Source organism: Aquila chrysaetos, chromosome 19, assembly GCF_900496995.4.
Source record: "Aquila chrysaetos chrysaetos chromosome 19, bAquChr1.4, whole genome shotgun sequence".
Classification (NCBI taxonomy): Eukaryota; Metazoa; Chordata; class Aves; order Accipitriformes; family Accipitridae; genus Aquila; species Aquila chrysaetos.
Window position 1 is genome coordinate 4,224,060 of NC_044022.1, and position 8,960 is coordinate 4,233,019.

An 8,960-nucleotide genomic window follows, 5' to 3' on the forward strand; every position below is an offset into this window, starting at 1 on the left:
ATTCATCTTGTTCAATGGGGACACATTTACCTACAACGATGTTTTTATCCAGTCTCTCTATCATACAAATTATCATCACCTGTACTGTTAGATATGGAAAACTCTCAGGTACTTTGGGTACAAACAAATATATAGAAACATGCTGGCTGAGAGGTAGGTGATTAATGTTGTGAGTTGTGACCTTCTGTTAACTTACTAGAAGGTGGCTGTCTTTCTCGGATACTTTCCCTATAGTCCACACAGACACAACTGTGTGAGCAGCAAGGCTGTAAATAGTATCTGGGTTGAGATTTGACCTTTTTTTAGGACTGAAGTTCTCTTTTCCCCCACACAATGGCCTTTTCCCACTTGACCATCAACGTTTGTTTTACGGTCTACCGAGCACAGGATCATAGCTGGTATTTAAGAATGGTATTTAATGATAAGCTTCTACTAATCTCCTGAAGAGGAAAACCCATCACCTAAAAGTGGTTACGGAATTAAGACAAAAGAGGAATATTGTCCAAGCGGAGACCAGTGCCGTGACCACGAAGAAAGGATCTGCGCATGGAGGCAGGCAGGAGGGAGCTGCTGACGGGAGAGGGCGAAGGAGACGGCACAGGTCCTCAGGGCATCGACAGCAGGACGGCTCCCAGCCGTCCTCCCACAGCAGGCCCTGGTCCTTCTCTTTCTTCTGCCAGTTTTACACCGGTGTAAACCTACCACGCTGCTTAAGGCTTGCTTTTACGAGGGGTAATAAAAGCAGATGAGCCTGCTCTGAGATCTCCTCCGACTTGCCACGAAAATGCACACGTTTCCCTGCTTTCAAAGGCTTCCCGAAGGTGGCTTCAGTTTGGCAGGAGTCTCGTATTAAAGGGGGTAGGAATCAGGCTGCTAAGGTCTGAAGTTGCCATAATGCCAAAAAAAACCCCCCTCCCGCGTGCAGGCCAGGTTACGAGGGCTGCGCCGCCGATGCCTTCGCTTTCTCCTCGTCCCGCTCTTCGTTTTCCACCTCTTTGCTTTCCTGCCGCTCAGCGCCTCTCACCGCACCCTCGTACCTGCTTCGCTATCCTGCTCTGCCCCTTCCCCCCCCGCCTGTCCCCGGCACTGCTCAGCACCGCCGGACCCACCGGCAGCACCGGCGCTTCGCTAGAAACCCAGCCCGTGACTTCCTCCTGCCGAGGCTTGCTCCAAAGTCATCCCTCACACATGCGTGGAGGAAAACAGGATTTCGCCCTCCTCCCTGCAAAAAAAATACCCCCGTGACATCAGCTCCAGGGCTTGCTCAGCTGATTTCTGGGTGCGGAGGGAGAAAAAAGCTTTGCCAGCGAGAATCTGTTTGGTATGGCTGCCTTTAAAGAAGAACTGCAGGTTTTTTTGATTATTTTTTTTTTAAGTGTGACACCGCTCCAAGTGCTCTGCTTAGGGAAGAGCAGAGGTAATCAAGAAGGTATGAGAGACACCGAAGAAGTCCTGTCCCTTTACTGTGGCAGAGCAACACTTGTAAACGTAGTCGGACAGAGCAGAAACCCCGTGGGGCGGGGAACATTACCTTTTTGTACCCCTTGGTGCTGGAATAGCTGCAGGATGAAAGGAGGTTCTGGCAATTTTTTTGCAATTTGGGGAATTGCTTTGGCAAGGGAGGGCTAAGATAGGGCCAAAATGACTCTGCAAACAGCTTCTGCCATATCTACGCATTAAATTGTTCCCTCTCCCTGAAACCTAAACATCTGGGCGGCTCTTGCCTCCCTTTCTTTTGTGAGACACACACAGGATCACTGTCTGGGTCAGGCAAGGTTGGCACCACCCGAAAACACTGTCCACCTGGGAGAAAGATCGGTGCAAAACACCTCCATCATATCCCATTTGGCCATTTGAAATGGGGGATTTTCTCAAGTAGGCAAAAAAAAAAAAAAAAAGGGGGGGGGGGTGGCCACCTTGGGGAACAGTGCCTGCATGTGCTGTAACCCCCAGTCGTGGTCGGTTCTCTCCGGGCAGAGGCAATTCTGCGCTTCAGCAGCTGCTGTCAGACCCCAGCCCTTCCTCTTGCTGCATTGCAATTTGACATCCGCATCTTCCTGTCTGAGGAAGATAACCTTGACACAGCGAGCCATGAAGCTCCGGAAAATGTGCAAAGCCAGTTGTGCTGCGAGGCTTCCCGCACATTAATCTCCTCCTCTGGAAATCTTGAACAGCCAGTCAAAATAATCCTTCTGTAGAATTGCTTTCATACTGAAGAGGAAAGGACTGGGAACACAGATCTATAAATATCTTTTGGGATGTTCATCTCTCCTCTCTTCTCATGCACTCCGCTCAGCGCTGGGCTGCAAGGACTTCAATGAAAGCGTGTCTCCTACTAAAATAAAAGCTGCTTCTGTGAAGTTCCTATGTATAAATGTCAGGCGACGCACAGCCGTCACACTTCATCATAAATGCAACGGGACACAAGTCCCTTGGACTGGTTGGTTAATAATAGCAATGTGCTTTGCAAGTTTAAAGCGCCACAGAACCACCAAATCTATAGTACACATACATACGTGTGTGTGACTACCTGCCGTTATGTCAGTCTGCTTCAGCATCGCATCCTTTCTGACGCCTGACAAAACCCCAAAGCAGAGCATGAACAGAGCTGGAAACGTGAAGCGCAACATGAAGAAAAGGGCAACGCTGCAGTTTTTTAAATGCTGCCTTCATTTTGCGTGGCCAAGAGAATGAAACCGTGGGAGCAGTCAGAGTGCTGCCTCAAAAACCCCTCCTTCTCCACATTTCCCAGACTTCATCTTTTTCATTACTGTCTCCATACTCCATTTGGCCAAATTCAGCTCAAAACACGGCGCTTGAAGACAGAGCCCGTAGTCCCTCCGGGCCCCTTGGCGCAGCCTCCTCCTCGCCCTCCCTGTCTCACCCGCTGCTCTCCTGAGCAAAATTTGCCTTTTTGCACAAGCGCCGCACCGCTGACATCCCTGCGGCTGCGCTTCCCCCTCGGGCCCGTTTCTACAGCGCTCCTGCCTCGCCGGCGAGCCCCGTGTAATGGACTTTGTGCGCCAGGGCTCGCCTTCCCCAGAGTGGCTGTTTGGGTTTATCTTTATTAAATTTCAGCAGGTTGAGGCTGGAGCGTTGCTGCAATGTAGCGAGACCAATTTGAACCCAAGCCCCTCCGCTGGGAGGCTGGAAACCCACCTCCGACCTGGGCACCTCTGCAGATTTGGTATTTTCCCTGCCGTTGGGAGACTGGAGAATGGAGCGGGGCCCAGGACGGCCCCTTCTGAGGTCTTTTTGGGAAAGCCCCCTGATTTCCCGGGAGGCTATTGATTTCTAGGCTTTGAGCGGTGCCCAGTGAGCGGCAGAGGCACCTCGTGGGGATCTCCTCTCTGTCATCTCTCCCTCCCCTGGCCCCAAAAAGCAGCTTCTCCGCAGCCACTGTGATACCGTGGGGTGTCACCGCGGTGGCCTCCCGACAGCCCCAGCAACCAGCCACCCTGTCACAGGAGGAAAATCACGGAATCACGGAAGGGCTGAGGTTGGAAGGCACCTCTGGAGGTCATCAGGTCCAACCCCCCTGCTCAGGCAGGGCCACCTAGAGCTGGTTGCCCAGGACCACATCCAGACGGCTTTTGAACTTATCCAAGGATGGAGACTCCACAACCTCCCAGGGCAACCTGTGCCAGTGCTCGGTCACCCTCACAGTGAAAGAGTGTTTCCTGATGTTCAGAAGGAACCTTCTGCGTTTCAGTTTGTGCCCATTGCCTCATGTCCTGTCATTGGGCACCACTGAAGAGAGACTGACTCCATCCTCTTTGCACCTTCCCTTCAGGTATTTATATGTTAATAAAATCCCCCTGAGCCTTCTCTTCTCCAGGCTGAACAGTCCCACCTCTCTCAGCATTTCCTCATAGGAGAGATACTTCAATCCCTTCATCATCTTTGTGGCCCTTCACTGGACTCTTTCCAGTATGTCCCCGTCTCTCTCTTGAGCTGGGGACCCTAGAACTGGACCAGCACTCCAGGTGTGGCCTGACCAGTGCTGAGTAGAGGGGAAGGATCACCTCCCTTGACCCACTGGCAACAATTCTCCTAATGCAGCCCAGGATACCATTCACCGCCTTTGCTGCAAAGGCCCGTTGCTGGCTCATGGTCAACATGTTGTCCACCAGGACCCCCAGGTCCTTTTTGGCCAAGTTGCTTTCCAGCTGGGTGGCTCCCAGCATATACCGGTGCCTGGGACTGTTCCTCCCCAGGTGCAGGACTTTGCACTTCTCCTTGTTGAACTTCAGGGGGTTCCTGTCAGCCCATTTCTCCAGCCTGTTGAAGTCGCTCCAGCTGGCAGCATGACCCTCTGGAGTACGAGCTACTCCTCGGAGTTTGGCGTTGTCTGCAAACTTGGTGAAGGTACACTCTGTCCCATCATCCAGACCGTTAATGAAGATGTTGAACAGGACTGGACCCAGTATTGATCCCTGGGGTACACCACTAGTCACTGGGCTCAAACGACTTCATGCCACTCATCACCACCCTCTGGTCCTGTGCATTCAGCCAGTTTTCAGTGCACCTGTCTGCTCATCCAGCCCCTACACGAAGAGCTTCTCTGTGAGGGTCTTAGGGGAGACAGTGTCAAAAACCTTACTGAAGTCCAGGTAGACAATATCCACCGCTCTCCCCTCATCTACCAGGCCAGTCACTTCATCATGGAAGTCTACTGAGTTGGTCAAGCAGGACTTCCCCTTGGTGAAGCCATGCTGACTACTCCCGATGATTTCTTTGTCCTTGATGTGTCTGGAGAAGGTTTCCAGCATTGGCTGCTCCACCACCTTCCCAGGGGTTGAGGTGAGGCTGACTGGCCTTTAGTTCCCTAGGTCATCCTTCTTGCCCTTCTTGAAGGTGGGGGTGACGTGTCCTTTCCTCCAGTCCTTGGGCACTTCTCCCAGTTGCGAAGATCGATCAGAGACGATCAAGACTGACATCTGCCAGCTCCCTCAGTACTTGTGGGTACATCCCATCAGGGCCCAAGGACTTACGTATGTGCAGGTTGCTTAAGTATTCCCTGACCTGATCCTCATCTACCAAGGGTACCTCTTCCTTGCTCCAGCCTTTCCCCTCGGTCTCTGGGACCTGGAATTCCTGAAGGCAAATTATACTACTTTAGCATTATTTGGTTTTCATGATTCACGTCAGCTGTTGTTATCACCTTATTATCTTTTAGGTGGCTGCAAATTGATTGTTTAATAATTCATTTTATAGATTTTTTTTTTTTTTCAGAGCTGAAGCGAGGCTGCTTGGGCAGCAGTTTCCCTTCCGCTCTCCTTTGAGATGTTTCTTTTGCCTTGACTCATTTCTGTCAGTGTTTCCACTTTCCATTAACTCTTGCAAATAATTATCGCAGGTCTTTAAATGAGGTGGGATGACTTTTGTCTTCTGTTCCTCAAGTATCTGGTCACAACCAGTCCTTTTCGTATTGACATTACAGGAAGAAAAGACATTGGATACTTTGGCCATGTGCTAAGCAGTAGGCTGATGCTCATTTTTGTCTTCCTCGCCCTTGGCGTACACTCACAGAGCTTTTTCGCTTGCCGGCTGGTCCGTCTCCAAAAGAAGCTGTTGGGCTTGCCCCCCCGGTTGTCCCGCCAATAGACATAACTTTAAACCCTATTATTTTTTTTTTTTCCTGCTTGTCTACTGCTTCCCTCTCCCTTGCTCCTATGGGAAAGGCCACAGAAATAACAGAAGGGGGGGGGAAAGGGAATATTTTTCAGATTAAAAAAGCAAATAGGCAACAAAGCCGGTGATTAAAGACCGCAACGCCCGCCAAGCGCTGCCGGAGCAGCCGGGGTGAGCGCAGCGCCAAACCCCGCCGCGGGCATCAGGAGCGGCTCGGCGGCGCTGGCTCCCAGCGCGTCTCTGTGGCGCAATCGGTTAGCGCGTTCGGCTGTTAACCGAAAGGTTGGTGGTTCGAGCCCACCCAGGGACGGGGCGCGACCCTTTTGAGGGGAGCGGGGTCTTTTTACTTCCCCTGGGAGTCGGGGGGGGGCGGTTTGGCGGCGGGCGGACCCGGCCTGCGCTGCCTTTTTTGCCGCCGGGAGCTGGCCGAGACCCCGTTTTCAGCCCCAGCCCTCCGCCGAGAGGAACTTCCCCTGCGGCTGCCGCCGCGCCGCTCCGCGCCGCCATGTTCCCTCTACCCGCTCAAGGGGGACCGCAGGACAAACGGAGTCTAATGGGAGTTTCCGTAGTGTAGTGGTTATCACGTTCGCCTAACACGCGAAAGGTCCCCGGTTCGAAACCGGGCGGAAACACCAAAGTTTTTTTCCCCGTCGCGGACGTCAATTTTCCCGATTCTTCCTTTAAAAGCCGCCTGCGCTCACGAGGCGGTACCGGACCGCACGGAGAGGCACACCCGCGCCCTCGCCCGGGAGCGGGAGAAGGCGGCCTGCCCGCCCCAAGGGGCCTGGGCCCCGCACCGCGGCGGGGCCGGGGGTTTTGTTTTGAGATTTGGTTCGTTCCCCAGCACAAGCTTCCCCTCTGCAAACAGATTTTTTTTTTTTCTTTTCCCCTCGTCTGCTTGGAAGGATGATCTAAAGGAAGAGAAAAGTGAGCCTCAGCTGAAATGGTCTGAACGTCATCAGAAAACTTTGGACAAAAACTGCAAAAATAGGATGCGATTCCACCACCAAATGATAGCATTTTCACTGCTTGCCCCTGAACGGCCGTAGTTGTAGAAGATGTTTGGTTAGTTAGCCCAGGAACTGCTAAAGTTTTGCCTGGAGATAATGCCAGTTAACGGTTACATTGATTGTGCTGTGGCGCAAAGCATTTCAAAATCTCATCTTCCCATGGCAAAGCAAGGCTTGAAGGCAGAGGGAAGAAAAAAAGAGGGATACGCACTGAAATAGTTTAAAATGCTATCCTAGAAAATCCAAATGCACAAATTCTTTCTCACAGCTTTCCCCATTACTTCAATTCTCTTGCTCTGCTACACCAGTAGAAAGAGCAAGCCAGTGAAAATACGGATACAGAAAAATAAAACGACCTACACCAAAGGTAGAGTTACAGTATGGAAGAACTGTAAAACACTGTTTAAAGGCTCAAATATGTATTTCATAGTTAAAACTCATGGGCCATCCTGTCTCTAAGCCAAAGATGTTGGACACACAGTCCACTAACAGGGATATAAAATAATTTGGGGCTCTCCCACTCTTCAGGTCGCCGTCTCCGGCATTGGCATTGAAAGGTTCTGCAACGGGACCAGTCACCAGGACCAAAGTTCATTCTTCTGAAGAGGAAAGGGGAGATGCCCTCTCACCGGGCACTTCTGTGGCGGGTTTCCCAACCCTTACATCTCGTGGGTTGGTTATTTTAACATCCTGCCTACTTGCCCTATTTCTAAACTGGAAATTTGGGGACAAGTTTACAGCTAGCCCAAACCCTGCCTTGGCCCTTTAGATAGTCATTTACATTAAAAAGTAATATAGACCCATGTCCAAGGAGAAACATCCCCTGAGGGTTTCTTCAGTCTCTCTCCAGCAAACATAAGCTGGAGGCACCCGGGCCCCAACAGGTTACTCTTCCAGTCCCTACGTTAAAAAAGGCCAGGCCTGCTTCTTCACACTCCTTTCCCAGCATTTGCTCTCCTTCGTGAGCCCTGTGACTCCACCATGTTCTCCACTGCGGTGCAGCTTCAGCAGCTCTCTCAAACAACTACACTGTGTTTCTGCGTAGCGGTGCAACACTAAGCATGCTGCAAACTCCATCAGCCTTATAATCCTGTTAACCTTATTCTCTCTCTTGCTCTGTCTGCACGCTGTCTTAGATCTATACTTAGACTGTAAGCTCTTCCACTCTGAGACTGAATTCTGGTGGACTTTAAAGCACAGCACACACTTAGAGCTGCATAATCTGCTCGGAAGGTAACACGCTTTGCTCTGAGCACCAAGGGGCTGACATGGAGAACAGCAGCTGTTTCCTTTGCAAAAGGAACACAGACAAGACACAATCGCTCTCATTGACACATTGTCAGGAAGGGAATAATTATTTAAAGCAAAAACCAATGCTGGAAGAAGAATAAATGGCAATAGCCAGCCATGAAAAACATTAAGATCAAAATCAGATTTGTAATCGGCACCACAAAGAATTTCTAGAACAGTGCTCTAGCAGGCATACAGCTAAAAATCCATCCAGCCAGCTCCTTTGCAGATGGGCTGGTTTATTATAGGCAGGATGTGAGAAGGCGGCCCTTTTTTTGACCTGTACTCTTTGATAAAAAGTGTTTGAATATATCATGGGGTAGGAAGATCTGATTCAGAGTGCTACCTCCACCACAGAGTTGATTCTGAACGAAAAGCTGTAAATCTCTAAGTGCGTGCCACAGTTGTGCCTTTCCCAAATCGGAAGACACAGACTGACAAGCTTATGTGATGCATGAGGTGAAGAAACATGTAAAATATAATCCCCTCAAGTGCTCAAAGCCATTAGACATTTGGAAATTTACCCTGTAACATTGATAAAACCTCCAAAATAATAGTGGCTAACTTCTGCTTACTAATCGTATTTGCTACCTGCCCACCTAGTGTATTTCTAATTGACAGAAAACAAATACAATACTTTGTATTCTCTTTACAGCAAATAAAAAGCTGTATTTTAAAACTAGTCTCAAAACAAAAAGTCCAGTAACCACCAAATTCCAAACAGTTTCTTTGGTCATGGGGTTTTCATTCAACCTCAGCTTAATTCTCACTTGCACGTGATCAGAGGCAGCAAAACATTTATGGAAACAGACAAATCTGCACAGTGTCATCTTTAGTTAACCATTTCAGAAAAAAGACAGCAAAGAACTTGCAGCACTAACATATTTAGTTTCATACTAACTTTAATCTCAAACGCTATTTATTTGCTCTTGGAGCTTCTATACATACGTGTACCCACACTGTATCCCACGCAGCTGCAGACCGAGGACTCCTAACATCTGTTTGCGGAGGTGCTGCCAGTGGTGA

General features: G+C 50.0%; 2 non-coding genes across 2 annotated transcripts; both read left to right on the forward strand.

The window, feature by feature from the left end:
• Nucleotides 1-5,870: 5,870 nt before the first annotated feature.
• Nucleotides 5,871-5,944, forward strand: TRNAN-GUU. Its single transcript has one exon. It is a non-coding gene; the product is annotated as a tRNA-Asn (tRNA).
• Nucleotides 5,945-6,193: 249 nt separating this feature from the next.
• TRNAV-AAC lies at nucleotides 6,194-6,266 on the forward strand. The gene has a single exon. It is a non-coding gene; the product is annotated as a tRNA-Val (tRNA).
• The last annotated feature ends 2,694 nt before the right edge of the window (nucleotides 6,267-8,960 follow it).